This window comes from Chiloscyllium plagiosum, chromosome 19 (genome assembly GCF_004010195.1).
Source record: "Chiloscyllium plagiosum isolate BGI_BamShark_2017 chromosome 19, ASM401019v2, whole genome shotgun sequence".
NCBI classification, from domain to species: domain Eukaryota; kingdom Metazoa; phylum Chordata; class Chondrichthyes; order Orectolobiformes; family Hemiscylliidae; genus Chiloscyllium; species Chiloscyllium plagiosum.
The window spans coordinates 7592223-7616346 of NC_057728.1; the positions used below are offsets into that span (position 1 = coordinate 7592223).

Genomic DNA, 24124 nt, shown 5'->3' on the forward strand with positions numbered 1-24124 from the left:
CCCTTAACGCTCAGTTTCAAGCTGCTCCCTTACACTCAGTCATGTTGATCAATGCTGTGGTCCCAGACAGATCTGTGTTACTGGGCTGCAGATGCTTCAAAACAGAAAATTCTCCTTCTGCTCCAATCCAACCACTGTGTCCCTATCTCAGCAAGATTTCCTTGTTCCTGTAAATCTGTGCATCTCTTATTCTCTTTCTAATCGTTGGTGGCCATTCCTTCAGCTGCTTTGCCATTGGCGTGGCATGGTGGCTCAGTGGCTAGCACTACTGCCTCTCAGTGCCAGAGACCCAGATTCGATTCCACCCTCAGTCGACTGTGGGGATTTGGCACGTTCTCCCCATGTCTACCTGAGTTTCCTCCCACAGTTCAAAGTTTGCAGGTTCGGTGGATTGGCAGTGCTGAAATTTTTCGTAATGTTCAGGGATGTGCTAGGTGGATTAGCCATGGTATATATGATGGGCATGGGTTGGTGTGGATCTGATGGGCCAAAATGGCCTCCTTTCACACTGTAGGGATTCTACGAAATTCTAAAATTCCTTCCATCTCCCCGACCTCTTTGACTGGTAATTTGTTTTCTTTTGGCTCTGAGACTTCTATTGTCTGTTTACATTCTCAGGATGTACCTTGGGACATTTACTGAATAAAGATATAGTGCGTTTTTATACACATTTTGACGTCTCAACTGTTAAGAAGGCCTGATGATATTCTGTGTTTTCTCCTGTCTGCTCTTGTTATTGCACAGGAATTTCTCAACCGATGATTCCACTGCTACTGAAAATGCCAATGCCGTGTCTGAGTTTCTGTACATAAGCAGCCAGCTGTCTTGAACCATATTGTCCTTGCTCTCTGTCTTTTGGATCCCAGGAGGTGAACACTGAAGCGCTTTTGGAATGTGGTCACCTCAGAACCTAAGTTGTAGTTTATCCAGTAGCATGTGACCAGAAACTGTAACCCCCTTCTCCAGCTTAGTGCACACCTTTTGACAAGTCTGTCCCCTATCTACCTTACTGATGTTGTTCACCCACTGAATTGATAAACTGCTCTTGACTTTCAAAAGTCTTGCAAATCGCTGCTTTGATGTGCCGACAATCTAAAACTGGCCATCTAGCGTCTTTGTAATTGAATTGAATTCATTCTCATGTGTACTGAGGCACAGTGAAAAGCTTTGTCTTGCGAGCAATACAGGCAGATCACAGAGTTAAGTAGCATAGATAAATAAATAATAGATAAACAGCGACAAAAACACAGCTACAGGTGAATGTTAAGAGTTTGAGAGTCCATTCTGTGTTCTAACGACAGTAGGGTAGACACTGTTACAAAACCAGCTGGTGTGAGAGATCAGGCTATTGTACCTTCTCCCCAGTGGTAGATGTTGTAGAAAAACATTGTCAGGGTGGGATGGATATTTGAGAATGCTGGCAGCCTTTCCTTGATAGCGGGTCTGGTAGATAGATTCTATAGATGGGAGGTTGGCCTTTGTGAATATCTGGGCCGAGTTCACTATTCTCTGTAACCATCTCCGATCTTGAATGGTACAGTTGCCATACCAGGTAGTGATACATCCAGACAGAATGCTCTCAATGGCACACCTATAAAAGTTGGCAAGGATATTCACCATCATACCAAATTTTCTTAGCTGCCTGAGGAAGAAGAGACATTGTTGGGCCTTTGTAACCAGTGTGTCCACATGAAGAGTCCAAGAAAGCTTGTGGTAGATGACCACTCCCAGGAGGTTAACACTCACCACTCGTTTCACCTCTGTGCTGTTAATGTGTAGGGGGGCATGAGTAACATCCTGCCGAAAGTCAATAATGAGTTCCTTGGTTTTGCTGGCATTGAGAGCGAGGTTGTTCTCTATTAGTGTGAGAGGTTTGATTGAAAAGAATCGTGGGCTTCTTATGGAATTAATTGGAAAATCATTAAATAGAATAGCTTTGGCCCTTAATGCTTCACTACGGACAAATTAACCTGATCTGATGTGTGTTAGTGTTGTTTTACGAGTTAGAATCAGCTTTAATGCTGCACCCCATGAAGACATTTCACTTTCACAATGTAATTTAGAAATGGACTTTTTCTTTCATGAAATACTGTTTCAGGTTAGTCGTATAACGTCTGTTTCCTTGAAGACATAGAGTCGGTTTAATTTTTGCCAGATCAGAGCAAATGCATTCATATGTTAAACACACCGAATCATTTTACTAGATTGCAAAGTAGTTATTTTTTTTGTTTGGTTTCTTTACACAACATGCAAGTGCAAACTGTGGAGTGAGGTTGGTAGACTTGTTTCATTTTGGCATATCCCTGCTTTGAATAGGAATTGAGCACATCTCTCGTTTCCCTTCTTTGCCAGGCCATGTAGTTGTTGTGCACAAAGTGTAAGCATTGCACTGTGCTTGCTTCGTAGCGAGACTGGGGAGGCTCAGTCCTCCCCTTCCAGAAGTGAGCGAGTAGACCATGATTCACTGTAATCGCCCACTCTCAAGGCACCTCTTTGGAGAAAATGGCTACGTTATGCCTGTTTTACATAAAATATTAGGTTTTAATGCTTGAATAGCATCGAACAGGCTATGCCTGGGAGATCTCTCTTTTTTTCCAGATTGTCTTCACTCCCTTCTTCCATCGTTTTGTATCTTTTTATCACATGCATAGGTTTAGGGTGAGAGGGGCAAGATTCAAAAGTGACCTAAAGGGCAACCTTTTCACAGAGGGTGGTATGTGTATGGAATGAGCTGCCAGAGGAAGTGGTAGAGGCTAGTATAATTGCAACATTTAAAAGGCATCTGGATGGGTATATGAATAGGAAGGGTTTGGAGGGATATGGGCTGGGTGCTGGCAGATGGGACTAGATTGGTTTGGGATATCTGGTTGAGTTGGACCGAAGGGTCTGTTTCCGTGCTGTACATCTCTAAGACTCTATATACCTAGATATAGTGAAACGTTTTGCATGCAGTGCAAGCATATTATACCATACAACGATCATAAAGTGACAGAACAGAGTGAGGAGTACAAAGTTATGGCTGCAAAGAAGGTGCAGAAAATGCAAGATCAATGTTAGATTTGAAATTTGAGAGGTCCTTTCAGAAGTCAAATAACAGTGGGAAAGAAGCTGTTCTTGAACCATGTATTTACATGTATTTAAGCTTGTATATCTTCAGCCTGATAGAAGAGATTGGAACAGATTATAATGCAGGTAGGAGAGGGCTTTGATGTTGACAATGAGAAGTGTAGATGGAATCAATGGATGAAATGTTGGCTTGTGTGATGGACTGGGCTGTAGCCCTGGGCAGAGCGGTTGCTGTACCAAGCTAATTTGCATCCATATAGAGTGTTTTCTTTGGTGCATCTATAAAGGTTGGTGAGCGTCCTTATGGACGTGCAGAATTTTCTTACCGCCTGAGGAGGTAGAAGCATTGTTGTCCCTTCTTGACCATCGCACCAACATGGGTGGTTCAGGACGGATTGGTGATTGTCACTCCTAGGATCTACCTGCCACTGACCAAGGGGAAACTGTCCCTACAGGCTCCAGATGAGTCCGGGGCAGATGCTTTATTTATTTCACAACCTGAACAAGTGGTTACACAGAGTCTAGAGCTGCTGCCTCCTGTATAAAGTCAAGGGCATACAGAGAGCGGAAATGGGGAGCGATTCACTTGCTGATGTTGTAGTGGGTGTGACAGATCCTGAGCTTTATAGCACATCTCTTGTTTGAACATTGTTTCGGCCAGATATAACATGGTGTATCTCAAGGCCTGTGCAGCTCCCCCATTAAGCCTGCAAGGTCTTGCCAAGACCAGCCATGAGTGGCGCATATTCTTTCATGGGATGTGGGCCATCATGAGCAAGGTGAGCATTTATTGCCCATCTCTATTGCCCATTGAAATCAGTGGTTTGCTGGGCCCAGTACAATGGGCACTTGAGAGTCAACCATAATGCTGTAGGTCTGGAGCTACATGGAGCCCAGACTGGGCAAAGATGGACAATTTTCCATCACGATAGGACATAGACCTTTTCAGTCCAACTTGTCCATTCCGACCAGATATCCTAACCTAATCTAGTCTCATTTGCCAGCACTTGGTCCATATCCCTCTAAACCCTTCCTATTCATATACCCATTCTGATGCCTCTTAAATTATGTAATTTAACCAGCCTCCACCACTTCCTCTGGCAGCTCATTCCATCCACACACCATCCTCGATGTGAAAACGTTGCCCCTTGGGTCTCTTTTAAATTTTGACCCCTCACCCTAAAACCTATGCCCTCTAGTTCTGCTCTCCCCCACCTCAGGGAAAAGACTTTGTCTATTTACCCTATCCATGCCCCTCAAAATTTTATAAACCTCTATAAGGTTACCACTCAGCATCTGACGCTCCAGGGAAAACAGCCCGAGCCTATTCAGCCTCTCCCTATAGCTCAAATCCTCCAAAATTCTTGTAAATCTTTTCTGAACCCTTTCAAGTTTCATGACATCCTTCTGATAGGAAGGAGACCAGAATTGCACGCAATATTCCAACAGTGGCCTAACCAATGTCCTGTACAACTGCAACATGACCTCCCAACTCCTGTACTCAACACTCTGACCAATAAAGGAAAGCATACAACACGCCTTCGTCACTATCCTATCTACCTGCGACTCCACTTTCAAGGAACTGTGAACTCGCACTCCAAGGTCTTTGTTTAGCAACACTCCCAAGGACCTTCCCATTAAGTGCAAAATACCTGCTCTGATTTACCTTTCCAAAATGCAGCATGTCACATTTATCTAAATTAAACTCCATTTGCCACTCCCCAGCCCATTGGCCCATCTGATTAAGATCCCATTGTAATATGTGGTAACCTTCTTCGCTGTCCACTACACCCTCAATTTTGGTGTCATCTGCGAACTTACTAACTATACCTCTTATGCTCACATCCAAATCATTTATATGAATGACAAAAAGCAGTGGACCCAGCACCAATCCTTGTGGCACTCCACTAGTCACAGGCCTCCAGTCTGAAAAACAACCCTCGACCACCACCCTCTGCTTTCGACCTTTCAGTCAGTTCTGTATCCAAATGGCTAGTTCTCCCTGTATTCCACGAGATCTAACCTTGCTAACTGGTCGACATGAACGAAGCCAATGCTTTTTTTTCCCTTATAAAAATTGTTTGTTGGTTTCATAGTCACATTACTGAGCCTTGCTTTATGTTCCAGCCCTTAGTAATTAAATTTATGTTCCATTCCCATGGTGGGATTTAGCTTGAGCCTCTGGATTGAGCTCAGTGACATCACTATGCCACCACCTCCCCTGTATGTACAGGGCACAAAGTGATGGCCATGTCACTCTTTGTCCTCTTTTGCAGCCAGGATAAAGCCAAGCAAAGTCTTTCACATTGACTCGGCAGGTTTGCTCCTGTAAAGAACGCTCACTGACCAGTTAGGTTTTTATGACAATGTGCCAGCTTTATGGTTATTTTCATCGATTTTTAGCTTTTGATTTCCCAGAGTTTCCTTTTTTTTTTGGGACTGAATTTAATTTCTCAAATTTCCATAGGATTTGAATTGACATTCTCTGGGTAATTTGTACTGACCTCGAAATTGTAATCATTACTCTCTGATGGTCTTGGGATTGTGCAGCAATCCCTGTTGATGGGCCACTGTGTAATTTTGAATGATAATTGGCTGCTACAGCATTTTGAGGTACCACACTGACTTAGAGTTTCCAGCTTATCAGTGTCAAAACTGCCAGCAGTATATCATAGGATCCCTGCATTGTGCAAATAGACCATTGGTTTCATAGTCATGTTACTGAGCTTCTGAAGAGTAATCCACCCAGACCCATTTCCCCTACCCTTTAACTCCACACTAACTCCTGACTAATACACCTCACCTATACATTCCAGAACACTATATGGGCAATTTAGCATGGCCAATTCACCTAACCTGCACATCCTTGTGGGAGGAAAATGGGAGCATCCGGAGGAAGCCCATACAGACACAGGGAAAACGTGCGAACTCCACACAGGCTGGAATTGAACCCGGGTTCCTGGCGCTGTGAGGCAGCAGTGCCAATCCCTGAGCCTCTGTGCTGTCAGGTATATCAACTGTGGGCAGCAGATCTCTATGAATAAGGGGGATAAGACCTGAACCCCAGTGGTTACATAATGTGCTGCACTGTGCACACTAGCCTCCCTCGCCCTCACTAAGATGGTTTTATTTTTGCGCACTAATTTAATTTCATTTTTTTGTTTTGAGGTGGCTTCATATGAAGTGGATTGTAAAATTGTTTTGGTGTCTTGCCTTCCTTTTTCTAAACTGAATCATCATTATGGAACATTCCCAGTAAGCGCACTTTGTTTATCCACTGAAATAACTCCACGGAGGCTGATATCATGTCACCAAGTTGCCCTTTATTTGCATACACAAGATGTGAGCTCTGACCGGCTGGCTCAGAGCTCGTTCTGAGAGTGAGGAGAATCCCTGAGATTCTTGTTTATTTTATCTTTTTCTTTTTTTTTTCCCCCACACTACCGCCTAACTGCGGTAGTGCTTATTCTTTCCCCAGCACCCATGTTGTGTGTGCGCGCGCAGGTGTGAGACACAGGGTGCACGAATCTTTATTCAAATTCCACCACCAGGAAGAAAGGAAACACCCAAGTGGCCAGTGACAAGCAGTGCCCTTCACATCAAAGGGCAATGCTGTGTGATCAAACAGTGAGGGGGAGGGCAGGGATTAAATCAAAATAGAGTTGGAGGGGGAAATAATGCACTCCACTCCCTGCGGTGCCCACCTCTCCCTGAACAACTCCAGGGTGTTGGTGGACACCATATGCTCCTTCTCCAGAGACACCCATGCTCTAACGTAACCGCGGAAGAGGGGCAGGCAATCTGCTCTAACGACCTCTCCACGACCCGGAGACTCCTGTTTATATCTGTTAGCCAGGACTCTCCCTGATTGGGGCTGTTAACCTGGGATAATCTGGGATCTCCTACTCAGAGATTCACTTGGCCCCTTGTTCCAATCACTACGTCCACATTGGACAAAACATACAGGTAGCTTACTCAAAATCAACGGAACTCAGTCGGGATTTACAGAGACAGAGTTTTTCATGTTCCAGGATGTGCCAGAGACTTTTGCAACTGATTGGCTTCAATTTAAGGAGAAAGTGTACATAATAGCAGAAGTTAGAAGCATTGAGGTCGAGGAGGCTGTATTGCCATTCACTGACATCATAGCTGATATTCTGCCTCAACTCTGCCTTCCCATCCCCATAATGCCCTAATCCATTTAGAATTTAGTCAATTATCCACCTCTGTCTTGAATATACTCCATGTCTGAGACTTCCAAAGATGTATAACTCTTTGAAGTGCTCTCTCCTTATCTCAGTCCCATTTGACACTAAGTCACCTCATTGTTTAAGAATGACCACTGATTGAAAGCAAGGCTCCCATGTCACATCTCTCCAACACGGGGGCTTGAAAAGGTTTGAATGGAGAGCTGTTTGCATTGTGAGTGAAGCAGCAATCAGGCTGCTGACTGTAGCATTGCCTAAAGCTGTAATCCAAGATTGGAATTACTTCTTGTTGTGGGGTAACCTTACCTCCGTGACAATGAGCATCAAAGGTATTGGAGGGCTTGTGGGTTAATTGGTGATGCTGTGCTGCTGTACTGAAGCTGTAATCTCTGAGAACACTTGACATTGGTGTACAGTGGATGCTGAAATAATAGGCGTCAGTCACTGTCTGCTGCCCTAGGTATATGTATCTTTTTGTAAAGGATGGGCTTTGATTCAGGCAATAGTTTCTGTATCATGAAGAGTTTGGGTGTTTCCCCTTTTGAACAGTAAGAATTGTACCTCTTCTGTTCAAACGTTAACCACACTTTCAATGTAAGCTTCAGTGACCTTTTTTTAAAACCCAAGGTGAGCAAACAATTTGTGTTTACGCTTTGAGTGAGAGAATCTGCTTCTTTGATGTTCAGAGAACCTCCCCTACCTGCTGCTGTTCAAAATGAGGCCATTAATGTCCACTTGAATGACCGTATGTGATTTCCTCAGAAAATGGTACCTCTGACAGTGTAGCACTCTGTGTGAGCTGTGATTCTGTGGGGAAACTACAATCTCTGACCAGGAGGCAATTGGGTTCCTGATACTATAAGGCAAGGCCAGCTGCTCTGCGCAACATGCATCCATCTGGCAACATCCCAAAAACAGATTCAATGTTCATTAGCGCCTTGCTGTTTGTGGGATCTTACTGTGAAAGAAATTGGCTGCCATATTTCCAGGTGACACCATTTGTGGAACCTCCAGTGTCTGTAAGGGACTTCCTGAGGGTGTGAAAAGCATTCCATAAGGGATTGATTTGATTAATTATTGTTGCATGTACAGAGATGCAGTGAAAAGTAATTGTTTAGTGTACGATCCAGGCACATCATGCCTGACCATAAGCACATCAGGGTAATATAACAGAATGCAGCTGTAGAGAAGGTGCAGAGAAAGATTAGCTCCAATATTTGTAGAATCTGTTCAAAAGTCTGATAACAGCAGGGAGAAAGTTGTTCTTTAATTTGTTGGTACATATTTTCAAACTTGTTTATTTTCTGCCTGATGGAAGAGAATATAACGGGGGTGGGAAAGGGGTCTTTGATTACGTAGGTTGCTTTCCCAATGCAGCAGAAAGTGTAGGCAGAGTCGATGGAGTGAAGGTTGGTACTTGTGCTGTACGGGGCTGCATTCACGATTCTCTGTAATTTCCTGTGGTCTTGTGCAGAGCAGATACCATACCAAGCTGTGATATGTCTGGCTAGGATGCTTTCTCTGGTGTATCGATAAGAATTGGGAAGAGTCATTGTGGACATGCCAAATTTCCTGAGCCTTCTGAGGAAGTAGAGGCATTGATGTGCTTTCTTGACTGTCGAGTCAACATAGATGGACTAAGTAAAAACAAGGACTGCAGATGCTGGAAACCAGAGTCTAGATTAGAGTGGTGCTGGAAAAGTACAGCAGTTCAGGCAGCATCCGAGGAGCAGGAAAGGACTTTTGCCCGAAACATCGATGTTCCTACTCCTCAGATGCTGCCTGACTTGCTGTGCTTTTCCAGCACCATAGATGGACTAAGGCAGAGTCTCGGTGACATTTGCTAGTGGAAACTTTTGAAACGCTCAACCATCACCTCAACACCACTGATACAGACAGGGCTGTGACCTCCACTCCACTTCCGGAAGTCAATGACCAGCTCCTTCGTTATGCTGATCATTGTGGGAGAGATTGTGTCTTACACTATGCCACTAAGCACGCTTGCATTCTCTCTTTCTCCCTCTCTTCCTCTCTTCCTCTCTTCCTCTCTTCCTCTCTTCCTCTTTATTTTTCCTGTGTTCTGTCTCATTGTTGTTTGAGATCCGACCCACTCTGGTGCTATTAGCAAATTTGTAAATGGAGTTAGATCTGAATATGGCCAAATAGTCATGAGTGTGCGTAAGGAGTGTATAAAGTACTGAAAGAACTGTGGATGCTGTAAACAAGTCTGGCAGCAGCTGTGGAGAGAAATCAGAGTTGATGTTTTAGGTCATAGAGTCATAGTCCTAGAGATGTACAGCACAGAAACAGACCCTTTGGTCCAACCCGTCCATGCCGACCAGATATCACAACCCAATCTAGACCCACTTGCCAGCATCCGGCCCATATCCCTCCAAACCCTTCCTATTCATATACCCATCCAGATGTCTTTTAACTGTTGCAATTGTACCAGCCTTCACCACTTCCCCTGGCAGCTCATTCCATACACGTACCACTCTCTACGTGAAAAAGTTGCCCCTCTTGTCTCTTTTAAATGTTTCCCATCTCACCCGAAACGTATGTCCTCTAGTTCTGAACTTCCCACCCCAGGGAAAATACTTTGTCTATTTATTCTAACCATGCCCCTCATAATTTCATAAACTTCTGTAAGGTCACCCCTCAGCCTCCGACGCTCCAGGGAAAACAGCCCCAGCCTGTTCAACCTCTCCCTATAGCTCAAATCCTCCAACCCTGGCAACATCCTTGTAAATCTTTTCTGAACCCTTTCAAGTTTCACAACATCTTTCCGATAGGAAGGAGACCAGAATTGCATACAATATTTCTGTAAGAAGCCCAGCAATCACTTCTGTAGCTTCCCACAGAGTTCTAGGTTAGACCTGATTAGGTCCTGGGGATTTATCCACGTTTATACGTTTCAAGACATCCAGCACTTCCTCCGTAATACAGATATTTTTCAAGATGTCACCATCTATTTCCCTACATTCTACATCTTCAATGTCCTTTTCCATAATAAATACTGTTGCAAAATACTTGTTTAGTATCTTCCCCCCCCCCATTTCCTGCAGCTCCACACAAAGGCTGCCTTGCTGGTCTTTGAGGGGCCCTATTCTCTCCCGAGTTACCCTTTTGTCCTTAATGTATTTGTAAAAACCCTTTGGATTCTCCTTAATTCTATTTGCCAAAGCTATCGCATGTCCCCTTTCTGTCCTCCTGATTTCCCTCTTAAGTATACTTCTACTTCCTTCATACTCTTCTAAGGATTCACTTGATTTATCCTGTCTATACCTTACATATGCTTCCTTCTTTTTCTTAACCAAACCCTCAATTTCTTTAGTCATCCAGCATTCCCTATACCTACCAGCCTTTCCTTTCACCCTGACAGGAATATACTTTCTCTGGATTCTCATTATCTCATTTCTGAAGGCTTCCCATTTTCCAGCCACCCCTTTACCTGCGAACATCTGCCCCCAGTCAGCTTTTGAAAGTTCTTGCCTAATACCATCAAAATTGGCCTTTCTCCAGTTTAGAACTTCAACTTTTAGATATCTGGTCCATCCTTTTCCATCACTATTTTAAAAGTAATAGAATTATGGTCACTGGCCCCAAAGTGCTCCCCCACTGATACCTCAGTCACCTGCCCTGCCTTATTTCCCAAGGGTAGGTCAAGTTTTGCACCTTCTCTATTAGGTACATCCACATACTGAATCAGAAAATTGTCTTCTACACACTTAACAAATTCCTCTCCATCTAAACCCTTAACACTATGGCAGTCCCTGTCTATGTTTGGAAGTTAAAACCCCCACTATAACCACACTATTATTCTTACTGATAACAGATCTCCTTACAAATTTGTTTCTCAATTTCCCTCTGACTATTAGGGGGTCTATAATGTAATCACAATAAGGTGATCATCCCTTTCTTATTTCTCAGTTCCTCCGAAAACCCTTCCTCAGTAAATGTTCCAGTTTCTTACTGCCATTTCAGTGAGATTGAAGAAATGTTACACATAAATGTACTTTTCACTAGTATGCCAGAAGATTGTTGTGATCACACAGAATTATAAATGTTCTGACATTTATAATGGCTTTGGAAACCTGCTGTGCCTTGTGTCTTTAGCTCTGTTTCAGGCTCTTGAACTCTCTTCAGTGCTGTGCTAACTCTGAAGGTGGTGTCCCACTGGTTTTGGGTGTGTTTGATTCTTCCCTTGACTCCCTCTTCCCAGTCATTAGGAAAATTAATTGGCAACTTGTGACACTAAGTGCTCTTCAGGCTTTTGTCTTCATTCTGTTTTGCTTTTGAGGGGTGGATGAAAATCACAGCATGCTGCAGGAAGACACATCCTGTTTGGCAGTTTTTATTTTCCATTTGTTTGTGCACAAGTGGCTGCGAATTCAGTTTGCATCCTTTAATAAATGAACTGGGCCAGTTCCAAGTCGATAGTTTCTGCAATAGATAAGTTTTTTTTGGCAGTTTTGTTCTAATGTGAAGAAAAATTTAGTTTACAGAATGACATTTTTTTAGTTGTTGGTGGTGGTGGGAACAGTGTGCCTTTTCCCCAGGCCATTTTTCATGCAGTTGAATTAGAGACCCTTTTATCCTGAGTCTGTCCAGTGCCCAAAATCTGCTCACTGTCGTCCTGTTGCCTTTTTCTAACTCTGGATTCAACCTCGGTAAGTGAGCTGTTAATGCATGAAGCAGGGCGTCTGTATTAGTCATAGAGATGCACAGCACAGAAACAAACCCTTCGGTCCAACTCATCCATCGTGGCCAGATATCCTAAATTAATTCTAGCCCCATTCGCGAGCATTTGGTCGATATTGCTCTGAGCCCTTTCAGTTCATGTAACCATCCAAATGCCTTTTAAATGCTGTAATTGTACCAGCCTCCACCACTTCCTCTGGGAGTTCATTCCATACACGCACCATTCTATGCGTGAAAGAGTTGCCCCTTAGGTCCCTTTTAAATCTTTCCACTCTCACCTTAAACCCAAGTCCTCTAGTTTTTGACTTCCCCCACCGTGGGGACAAAAGATCTTGGTTGTTCACCCTATCAGGTCTGCGTTTTGCAGTTGTTGTTTCTGGTGCCCCAGTCAACATCAACTTGTCCATTGGGTATGATTCCTGTTTTCCTTCCTAGCAACTGATGGTAGGTTGCTGTGCCCATTTCAAAGAGCAGTTGAGATTCAACCACATTGCAGTGGGTCTGGATAGCCAGGGCCATGTAAAGATGCACTTTCCCCAAAGGATATTTCTGAACCAGTTGGGTTTTTCCAACAATCGACGATGTTTCAATGTCATCACTAGACTCTTAATTGCAGATTTTTATTAAATTATCCCACCATTGGCCATTGGGAGATTTGAATCTGGGACTTGGGTGTCTGGATTAAGAGTCTGGTGTTAATACCATTTGGCTATTGCCTCCCCTGCAAACTTCAGATTAGGATATCATTTATCGATGTACCGTAAACGCTCTCAAAGCCATAAGGACAGACATCTGATTGGAGTATTTGAAGATGGGGTTCTGGGAAACACATGAATGGGTTTGTGGTGTTGAGGATCTGGTAAGTGAAAGGGTGTTTGAAAATGTGGCAGCGATTTGCCAGGATTGTGGAGTGACTGGTTTGTTTTGGGGGAGGGGTTGATGATTGATTTGAGGGGGAAAGATAGGGGGCAACACCTGGAGACAGCTAATCATTTATTAAGGAATTAGTGGCAAAGGATTGAGGAAGTGTGGTCTTATAGCTCAGAGGTCATGAATGGAGGCTATGAAAGAAATGAGGGAAAGATGTAGGTTCAGGGATAAGGCAGGGAAAATCTTAGAACATTTGGCCCAGTGGACTTGTGGGAAAGGGACATTTCTGGCAGTGGCTGAAGATCACGCAATTTCAACATTAGTGACAAGTAATCTAAGGAAAATCAAACAAAAAATCAGTTGTGTGCTTAACAATGCATGTTTTCATGTCTTAGTTACTAAAATGTTGGATGTGGAAATAAAGCTGTGAGGAAAATGTAGGGTGATCAGAAGCTAGAACTTCTGGATAGGTCTGTCCATGTGAAGACTCTGCAATACAGTAATAGTTTTAAGAAGTTGCAGAGTCATTTTGACAATGTGAAAAGATGGTAAATTGCTTTCCCTTTTGTAAAGTTACTAGCTGAGACACTTGAAAACAAAATTTGGAAACATTGTCAATGTGCTCTGTCAATAGCGGTGTAACTTCATAGCTTGAATTACAGACTGGGATTTTCCCGATTCTCTCGTTTTGACTTGAAGAGTAGGCTGGATAGCTTGGTGTATTTGGCATAGACCAATGAATGACAACACAGAGAGGCCATTTGGCTGAACCAACCTCTGTTGATGTTTAACCTTCATGTAGAAGAAAGCCCTTTGGCTGGCTCATACTGTCTGTAGTAGCTCTTTGTTAAACTTCTGCAGTTATAACTTCTCATTCAAGTATTTTATCCTAATCTCTTTTGAAAGCGTCTACTAAATCTATGTCAACTATTCTTTCAGGTAATCCACTCCAGATCATCATCATTCAATATTTTCTGCTGTTCCTTTCGGGGTTTTTTTGGCTAACACCTTTAAAGCCGTGTCCTCGGTTATAGTGACCTTTTTATATGACTGTCAATTGGTTTTGAGAGAATAAGTAAAGAGAATGAAATAACTGCACAGAGGCCAGTATCCTGTGACTTTTACTTGTGCACAGTACCCTGGTGGTTGCGGCCAGCAAGCTTGGAGTCAGAACTGAGGAGATTCAACTCTCCTGGTTCTATTGGTCAGTCAGGGCTTTCCTGATTGGCCCAGGTTAACGACCCTTTCACCCTATCGTAGTCAAGGAGATCCACCTAGCTCCAATCACTGTCACCTGACCCCGACACTAGATGTATTTCAGTTTCTAACAAGCCTTCCAGCTGGTCTGAGGGGTTGGGTATGTTTTGCTCCTGCCCCATTTGCAAGGCAACAGCTTTCAGGTGATCCAATCTTTGTTCAGGCATGTATCACCGACCCAAGTTCTGTCAGTCACGGAACCTTCCTGCAAGGATCCACGTGGTCGATGAGGTCCACCCCTGGTTCCACTTGCTACAGAGAAACAATATGAGCATGCCCAAAACAAAAATCCAAGAAATTGCTGGAGAAACTCAGCAGGTTTGGCAGCACCTTTAGAGAGAAAGCAGAGTTAAGGTTCTGGAATGATGTGTCCACGCTGGAACTCTGAAAGCAGTCCATCACTCTAAACAATTCTCAGGCACGAAGCGCAAATCTGATAATTATCTATGTATATCTTGTATATACATTTGTTTTAAAAATCAGGAAAATAAAGATTGGCAGTTACTCTTGGGTTGAAAGTTGAAGTCTCTGTAGCATGAAAAGATGTTTAGAAATATTTTTAAATGTTTGTACAATTGAGTATGGATTAATTTTAACCAGATTTCAAATAGACTTTTCTCGGCGTGAGATCAGTTACTCAGCAATAGCTATCACAATACAAAGAGCAGTTATACCTGATTGAACAAAGTGCAACTGTTTATTGGCTCTCCAACAGAGGTGATGGTTGTTTTAAGATAGGACACAATTTCATTAAAAGCGGTTTAAACAAGACTTAATTGACCAAGGGTAAGACCAGTTGAGCCTGAATCCATTAGAGTTTAGAAGAATGAAGTGATTTAATTGAGAGATCAGATCCTGGATGCTGAAATGATGCTTCCCTTCGTAGGTGAGTCTGGAAATAGGAGACGTAGTTAAAAATGAACGGTTTTAAATTTAAGAGACAAGAAATTATTTTCTCTGTGGGTTGTATGTCTGTGGAATCTTTTCTACAGAGAGCTGTTGAACGTTTTTAAGGATATGTTGAATTGATTCTTGATGATGAAGGAAATCAGTGGATAGAGGGGCTGGACAGGGAAGTACAGTTGTGACCATAATATGATCAGCCATGATCTTATCAAATAACAAAGCAGGTGTGAGGACTTTGCTTGGTCTGAATTCATTTATTTTTATTTGGAAATGGGAGAAGGCAGAGTTCTTGTGGTTTCATCTGATTTCAGTGATTGCTAACTCTGGGTGTACTCCATTTCAAAGGTTAAAAATAGACACCAAAACTTCGCCAACCTGTTAATTAGAACCCAGTTTAGTAAGATTCATGCTAAAATGGTTTAGACTTGTTTCTAATTTTAATCAGTTTGACCCTTCTGTCTTGTTTCTGTCATGCATGAACACAATAACCACCGTGCAGTATGTATAAGAGCTGGACTGAGGGACATATTGTACCTTTATAACTCTGAGCTAGTCTAAAGAAAAACCAAAATGCATTGTTTTGACACTTGAGCCCAAGTTGGATTCCAGGGGGCGGCACAGTGGCTCAGTGGTTAGCACTGCTGCCTCACAGCACCAGGGACCCAGGTTCGATTCCAGCTTCAGGTGACTGTCTGTGTGGAGTTTGCACATTCTCCCCGTGTCTGCGTGGGTTTCCTCCGGGTGCTCCGGTTTTCTCCCACAGTCCAAAGACGTGCAGGTCAGGTGAATTGGCCATGCTAAATTGCCTGTAGTATTAGGTGTATTAGTCAGAGGGAAATGGTTCTGGGTGGGTTACTCTTCGGAGGGTCGGTGTGGACTTGTTGGGATGACAGACCTGTTTCCAAACTGTAAGGAATCTAACCTAAACCGAAAGTGCTGGAGAAGCTCAGCAGGTCCAACCACATTTGTAGAGCGAGAAGTGTTCTCTGAATGCACCAAATTCGTAAACTCTTCAGAACTGACATTGTTGCTGCCAAGTACAATTTGTCGCCTCCCTTTCTGAAGAAGAGTCATATTGAACTTAATTCTGCTTCTCTCTCCGCGGATGCTGTCATGAGTTTCTGTAGTACTTAATATTTTTATTTTGCATTTCCAGCATCTGCATTACTTTGCTTCCATTGCTGTATAACATGAGTTGGACTTTGCAATTTTGCAGGTATCAAAGAAAGATCCTGGTGGGGAAATTAATTGCTGAAACTTCCTCTGCGAGTGCACCCCAAAAAATACTGAAGCCAATATTGATTTTCCATTTGAGGTCAGTTACTCTATAATGCATTCATTTAATGAGTTATCCAAATAGCACTGACAGCAGTAACTTTTTAAGAACAACAGAAGACTGTATTACCTTTATCAACCAATAAACATCTTGACATTTAAGCCTCTATACCTTGAGAAACTGTAATGCTTTCCCACAGTTCATTCAATTTATGCAAACCTATTTAAACCATATCTTTAAGACAAGTTTGAGAGAACGGTAAGAAACCATCGCTATTATAGAATGGTTGAATGAATACAGTGACCTGATCATTTTTGACAATATTTTAGGCTATTTAAGTGAACGCTAAGCATTTTCTTCTAAAAGAGAGACTGGTCATAACCCTTTGATTTTCCTGTGGTAAATGTATCGGGAGCAATGGTACAAAATTAACAGTTTAAGATGCTACAATGTTGATCCCAACTCTATGGAATTTGTATCGAGTGACAGCACAAACAGTTACAAGTGATGTTAAGGCTTTCATTCTTGCCATTAGCCATTGAAGATGCCCATCTTCACTAACCGCTAGTGACAAATAGTCAGTTGGATGAGGAGTAGGAGGACTGCTGGGCCTAGGGTTTCAAAAGCTACGCCATGTGGGATATTTGATGCATTTGATGTAATTTCCCAACACAGCTTAGATTCAGGAAATATACCATTTGGCTTGTGAAAAAAACAAACTTCACTCGTTTTTGACTTCTCTCAGCAGACTTTCAAACTCAGTGACATTTTGGAAAGAGAAATATGCCTAATTATCGGTATAGCCAGGTGACACACATTGGTCAGTGCAAAAAGGGTTTCTTCGAAACAAAAGAAATGCATTTGTCATTTGTTATCAAACTGGAGGCAGTTTATTATGTGCTGTACCATTGAATTGCTGAGTCTTGTGGCATTTGAGGTACAGATCGTACTGCCTTGCATATCTATTTAACTTTCTAAAGCCTATTAGCTGTCATAATCCTCTTTTGTGTCACATCAAGGTTTATTTTGGGTTCAGTTAGCATTGCTTAATTCCCAGTGTGAATGCTAGTATGATTCATCTGCTATTTCAGCATTGTACATCTTGTTTGTTTGTCATTTTCCAACAGATAAGAATGTTAATAGTTTCTTCAATTATAGAATTAACTGTATTTTAAAAATATATTTCATTGGTTTTTAATGCTTTGGGATCATGTGAGGGTGGGAAGTGCAATAGAAAAAGTGCTTTTTGTTAGTTTAAACAAAGGATATTGATATATTCATGTGTGAATGTTTGCTGGGGAAGATCAGAGTGAACTGCACTCTACACTCTTCAAATTGAGTCTTACCGTCATCTGAGTGCACTGACAGTGAGTTGCACCAGAAGCCCTATGGTACCTCACCGTTTCCTACTGTTAACTCAGACTGTAGGAATGGCAGCAACATTTGTACTGCAGCAGGTTTTGCAGCCTACACTTAACTCTTGTTCACTCTTCTAGCGAGCAGTTCTCATGCAACGTAAGCATTGCCACTCAGAAGGGGAAAATATTGACAAAATAACAAATATTTAAACTACTCTTCCTCTGGCCTTCCAAAAAAACTCATCTCCTCATTTAATAAATTAATAAAGGTGCATATGGCACCTCCCTCTCGGTGCTTAAGAGGTTAAAGGTGACGTGCCGATCTGCATGTTGCAAACCATGGTTTCTCGGAAGTATCTTTGACCTGGTGCTTTGAGAGGGTTCACACATTGATCCTGTGTGAATGTCAGCAATAGCCTTGGGTCAAACCGATCACATTTAGGATGTTCCTAACTTTTGTGTGGCATTCTTTGGTGGTGCCTTCATGTGGGATTACTGCTGTGATTGAAGCACAATGAGTTTGTTATGTAAATTAATAGAATTTGAAATTAACTGTCAATTTAGTTTGTCCGTGGGATGGCAAAGCCAGCATAACCTTTATGAAGGGGCGGTTTTTCAACCTGTGGTCCCAGGACTTTGGGGAGGTCATTTGAGGTTGGCTTCTGCCTTGCCATGTTTGAACACTCAAACCCTGGAGGTTTACGACAGGCACATTTTCAGCATGATTGCTTTGTTTCCTTAAATATTCTTTCATGCAGTGTGCGGTTGGAGTTACCTCCAATGGCATGTCTTAACTGATGCATCAATGCTTTTCTTACCCTGCCTAACATAACTAAAGCTAGGCATTGATATTATATTGTTGAAAAATCCAACAGACGTTGATTGCAACAGTTATATACAAGCGCTGCATTCCTCAAGCACCTAGTGTGTCTGGGCTAACACACAGCGATTTGTTTATCACAGAGAGACATGCTTACAGTGAAGAATTGTGCTTCAAATGATCAGAGGTAAGGTAGAGGCAATTGATGATTGTGAGTAACACTCTCTCTTAAAGTTTTAGGATATATTGACCATGAGACATAAGCATTGTCCATCCTGAAAAGTCCACAATGTCAATGTGGTGAGCCATTTTCTTTAACATGTGCAGTCCATGTTGGGAAGAAATGCCACCAACCACTGTCGTGATGGGAGAGAGGTGCCCATAGAAGTTTATAAAATCATGAGGGATATGGATTGAGTGAATATTTTAGGTCACTTCCCCAGGGTGGGAGAAGGCCAAAACTCAAATGCAAAGATTTAAGGTGGGAGGGGAAAAATTAAAAGAGACCCAAGAGGCAACTTTTTCATTTAGAGGGTCGTGCATGTATGAAATGAGCTGCCAGAGGATTTTGGAGGCTGGTACAATAACAACATTTAAAAGACATCTGAATGGATATATGAATAAGAAGAGTTGAGAGACATATGGGCCAAATGCAGGCAATTGGGATGAGATTAATTTAGGATATTTGGTTGGCGTGGACGAGTTGGACAGAAGGGCCTCTTTCTATGCTGTACATCTCTATGACACTCTTTTGACCCAGCTAGAGTGAAGGAAGTGGTGACTTAGTTCCAAGTGAGGACAGTGTGTGAACCAGAGGGAAGGTTGCAGCTGGTGCTGAGGTAGAGGAGGAGGAGCGGGGAAGAGGAGGAAGCAAAAGAAATGTCAGATCTAAGGTAGGATCTCAAAATTTGCTTGGAGTCTTCATCACCCAATCCCTCACCCCATCCAGTTAAATAAACTCACCACCCTCAAATATTTTTAGAACTAAGGATGAAAATTTTTCAAAGACAATTAACCAAGCCACATTTTTTAAATTATTCAATTGGTTTTCTTCTGTGTTGCTCAAGCTTGCATTCAGATGTTTGGTCTTCAGGTTGTGGAGATTCCAAATTGGTCCTGGAGTGTTGACAATACAAATCCATGGTTCTCTACACAATAATAGAAGAGTGATTCAATATATCAAACAATAAAGGAACTAAAATGATGAAGAGCAATCTATCTTTCAAAAACTCCTCTAAACTGATCAAAAATAGCTGACCAGTGTAACTTGACTCATTGTTTGTTGGCCTTACATCACAGCCGACCTGTTCTTGTCCTTTCAGATTGGCACTGAGATATTGCAGACAATGCAGGCAATCTGAACTTTCTCTTTGTGTCATTTCTGTACTTTGGAAATTTTTCTGCACCCGTGAATTTGTTCATCAAGTCCTTGTCTGCAAATTGAAGTTAAAATTTCAGGTAGATATTTTTTAAGTGGGGACAGTGCTGGTCAAGTTGGAAAAATGAAAGCGTTAGATTGAAGGCCGAGGATGAAGTAAGTTTTGAAGTAAAATCTCAACACTTCAGCAAAACAATAGCCACGTGGAGTTACTCTATCGCTTTTCAGTGTCAGGCCAAGGGGAGGATTCCTGCCCTGTATTAGTATGGGAATGATCCCTGCCCCAGGGGGGTGGTGGCGGTGGTGGTAAAGGGGAGAGTGGGGGGGGTAGGTGTTATGGAGTGTTATGCACAACACGGAAACAGACCCTTCGGCCCAACCTGTCCACGCTGACCAGATATCCTAACCTCACCTAGTCCCTTTTGCCTGCACTTGACCCGTATCCCTCTAAACCCTTCCTAAATCATATACCCATCCAGATGCCTTTTAAATGTTATAATAGTACTTGCCTCCACTATTTCCTCTAGCAGCTCATTCCATACATTGCGCCACCACTGCATGAAAACTTGCCCCTTAGGTCCATATTAAGTCTTTCCCCTCCCACCTTACACCTATGCCCTCTAGTGACCCCATCCATTTTCCTCATGATTTTATAAACCTCTTTAAGGTCACACCTCAGCCTCCGACGCTCCCTAGAAAAGAGCCACAGCCTTTCCCTATAGCTCAAGCCCTCCAACTCTGACAACATGCTTGTCAATCTTTTCTGAACCTTTAAGTTTGGTAACACCTTTCCCAAGCAGAATTGAATACAGTATTTTAAAAGTGGTACAACCAATGTTGGTACAGCCACGACATGATATTCCAATTCTTGTACTCAATGCACTGACCAATAAGTTAGTGGGGAATGTCTGGCTTGAGTTTCAGTCCAGGGCAAAATGTGAAATTTAGCAAATTTTTAAGAGCAATTCCATTCCCAAGCTAAAATCTGAGTTCTGTAGTAGTCTAATCTGTTTGTACAGTGATCACATTATATCTTTTTAATATGCTATAAAATAACTCATTGCAATCACCCACTGTCCAAACTCTTTCCCCCAGTTGAGGTAGAAAATGCTCCGCGTCTTACCAAAGCTTACTGGAAAGGCAGGGCAAGGATGTAATGAGCCTGGGTTGGCCATCATTGTCAGAAAGGAGTGAAACCAAGAATCCAAGTGTGTAACAAGGTGCTAAACATGGATGTTGGAGACGATGTGCCAAAGACATAGAATCAGAATCATGGAATCCTTATAGTGGGGAAGCAGACCATTCAGCCCATTGAGTCCATACCAACCCTCCAAAGAGCATCCTGTCTCCATTTCCACCCTACTCCTGTAACCCTGCATTCCCCATGGCTAATCTACCTAACCCACACATGCCTAGACATTATTTAATGATTTATAGTGGCCAATTCACCTAATCTGCACATCTTTGGATTGTGGGAGGGAACCCACACAGGCACTTGGAGAATGTGCAAACTCCACACAGACAGTCGCCCAAAGGTGGAATTGAACCTGGGTCCTTGGCACTGGGAGGTAGCAGTGCTAACTAGTGAGCCACTGTGCCACCCCAGATAGCAGGGATAAGAGGTCAGAATGGACAGGGAGGAGAGGCAAGCAACTGGAAAGAGGGCAGAGAGCTTGGACATGGAGATGAGGGGCTAGCCTGGAAGCAGGGAAGCCTGTATCACAGAATGAAGTGCTGAGCTATCTCTGCATTAAGTAGTCTCTTCCAGGATTTTAAACCTGCTGTGTTGACCTAAATCTCCTTATGTGCCAGTATACGGAGCAAACTAACGAGCTGTCAGGAGAGTTGAGGGATATGTTTGTTACACAATAAGGTACAAGACCGGGAGGTTTCTGTTTACACTTCAATGACTGTAGGACACATTCTATTGCTTGTAAGCTCTGATCTGCGGCTCCCTGTTTGATATGTCACCAATATCTGGCTGCCTTTTTGTCTGTGATACACGAGAACAATTCCCACCCCCACCCCCCAAAAAAGATCTGACAGTTCGGTCCACAGGGGCTTTTGATCACAAATGCCCTTTGTTTGCTGAGTTTCAGTTGAAAGTGCCGTTTCAGCTCGAGGTAATAGACGGGTAAATAACTACGGGCAGCCCAGGTTCTGCCCCTCCCCAGGTTCAACGCAAAGTGGCCGCAGCCCCTTGTGCCGCCCCCATTCAAAGCCTGCGATCTCCCTGGCTTCAGAGGGGACGCTACCTCAAGCTGCTACAATTTCGTTTCCATCGCAGCTAGCTCTTTAACATTTGAAAGGGGGCCCCTCCAGCATCGGTGCCTGTGTGTCACGGGGCGGGATGTTGAGAGGTTTGATGTTAATGGGACTGTGGCCTGAGACACAGGGGAGTCTTCTGATCCTACTCTTGTCTGTACCATTGCCAACCTTTCAGACTGATGCACCATATAATGCTGAGGTGATGGTGCTCTAATTAACGGTTTGTAGCACTGCGGATGAAAGCATCCATGCGGGCACTGGAGGTTTATGAAGCTGTGTGAATAATCCATGTGAAATGTGGTCAGTTAATTATAAGCATGCACTAGGACCTGATCTCATTAAATCCTTTTATTAACTTTGAATTACGATACCAACAGTTGTTTCTTTTCCCTTTTTAAGCAGACTTTCCTCAAATTTTTAATGCTTCTCTTGGTTAGATTTCCGCCCTGTCCCACACAGCTCTCAGTGGCCTTGCCTCAGACACTATTGTACTGATGGTTTTTGCCAGTACCATTCAGTTACCAGTCCAGTGATGCAAACATATCATCACTGGGGCAGCATGGTGGCTCAGTGGTTGGCACTGCTACCTTTCAGTGCCAGGGATCTAGGTTCGAGTCCACCCTCTGGAGTTTGCACGTTCTCCCCGTGCCTGGGTGGGTTGCCTCTGGGTGCTCCGGTTTCCTCCCACAATCCAAAGATGTGCAGGTTAGATGAATTGGCCGTGCTGACGAGGGTTTTGTACATTAGGTAGATTAACCACAAGAGATGGAGGGTAGGGGGGACCTGGGTCTGGGTGGGATATTATTTGAAGGGTAAGTGTGGATTTAACGTGGGCATTCCACATTGAAGGGATCCTGCAATCTGATGATGTGTGACACTAGCTTCCATTTGTTCACTTTTATCTGTCCGGTCATAGCCAGATAAGTGGGAGTGGCATCTCGTTCTTCCTGCTCTTCCCACGTCCACCAATAGCCACCTCCCATTTCTCATCGAAATCATGTCTCTCACTTGCTCACTCCTTCAGGATATCCTATTCCCACTCAGACATATCCTTGAACCTGTCACCTGGGAGACAAAGCACCATCCTGGAGTCTCACTGCCACATCTATGCTTTTCTGTGCTCCTGACTAAACAATCCCTTATCACAACTGCTTGCTGACACATTCATCTCCCTGCTGGAGGAGAGTGCCGCTGGACTGGCTGTTGCTGCTGCTTTCTTCTGGAGAGGCCAACACTCACCCCTCCCCCATTGACATCCAAAATGGCACACTTGTTTGAGAGGGGAGTGGCCACAGGGGCCTCGTATACTACCTGCCCACGCTTACTTAACTGCACCTAAACTCTTATACATATGTTTAGAGTGTGTTTGTGTCTCAAAGCGGAGAGAGAATTGGGGGAGCTGATATATCTTTGTAGGTGAGTGACAGAGGGTTTTGGAAGCATCATTTTTAATGTCATCTACAATTGAGGAAATTCCTGAATGACACTTTTTTGCCATCATGGATTTCCATGCCATAAAATTGTCCCTTTGCTGCAGTTATGCTGAAAAACACTTGATAATTTTGTCTTGTGATTTTGTTTCAGTCCATGAATACCTTGAACCCATGTTATAATCAGAACTCAGTGGCAGGCTGAAAATATTGCTTCACTGAACTCGTTAAAGTTCTTGTTTTTGTGTAGTAAGTGAGTTTGTTCCTTTTTGAACAAAGAAGGAGCACATGCCAGGCTTGGTTACAAATGTGTTGTTTGATGTGCATCCAACTTTATTAATAAAAGACTAAATGAGGAAAATTTGAACTACAAGATAGCTCACCATTAGCAGCAAACAGCTCAAAGGTTTGATCCATCGTTATTGTCATTAGAGTTATGATAACTCAACACACCAGTTTAAATTAACAGCTGCTTACAATTAATTTTGTTTTCTTTTTTAGTTTTGATGAGCAGATTTAATAACTTGATGCCTGATTCCACCCAAAGCTCTTGATGAGGTTCACTGAGGCCTTATTCAGCAATGAG

At 43.0% G+C, this 24124-nt stretch overlaps 1 protein-coding gene across 2 annotated transcripts in view; it reads left to right on the top strand.

Moving 5' to 3' along the window:
* The window catches only part of nrcama (neuronal cell adhesion molecule a), a 397533-nt gene that overhangs the window by 52939 nt on the left and 320470 nt on the right, over positions 1–24124 (top strand). Inside the window, exon 2 of one of the 2 annotated variants that reach the window (XM_043709025.1) lies at positions 16225–16323. The exons of the other annotated variant lie outside the window; for it this stretch is intronic. The gene's annotated coding sequence lies outside the window, so the exon portion shown is untranslated. The remainder of the gene's footprint in view (positions 1–16224; positions 16324–24124) is intronic. 2 annotated transcript variants of the gene reach the window in all.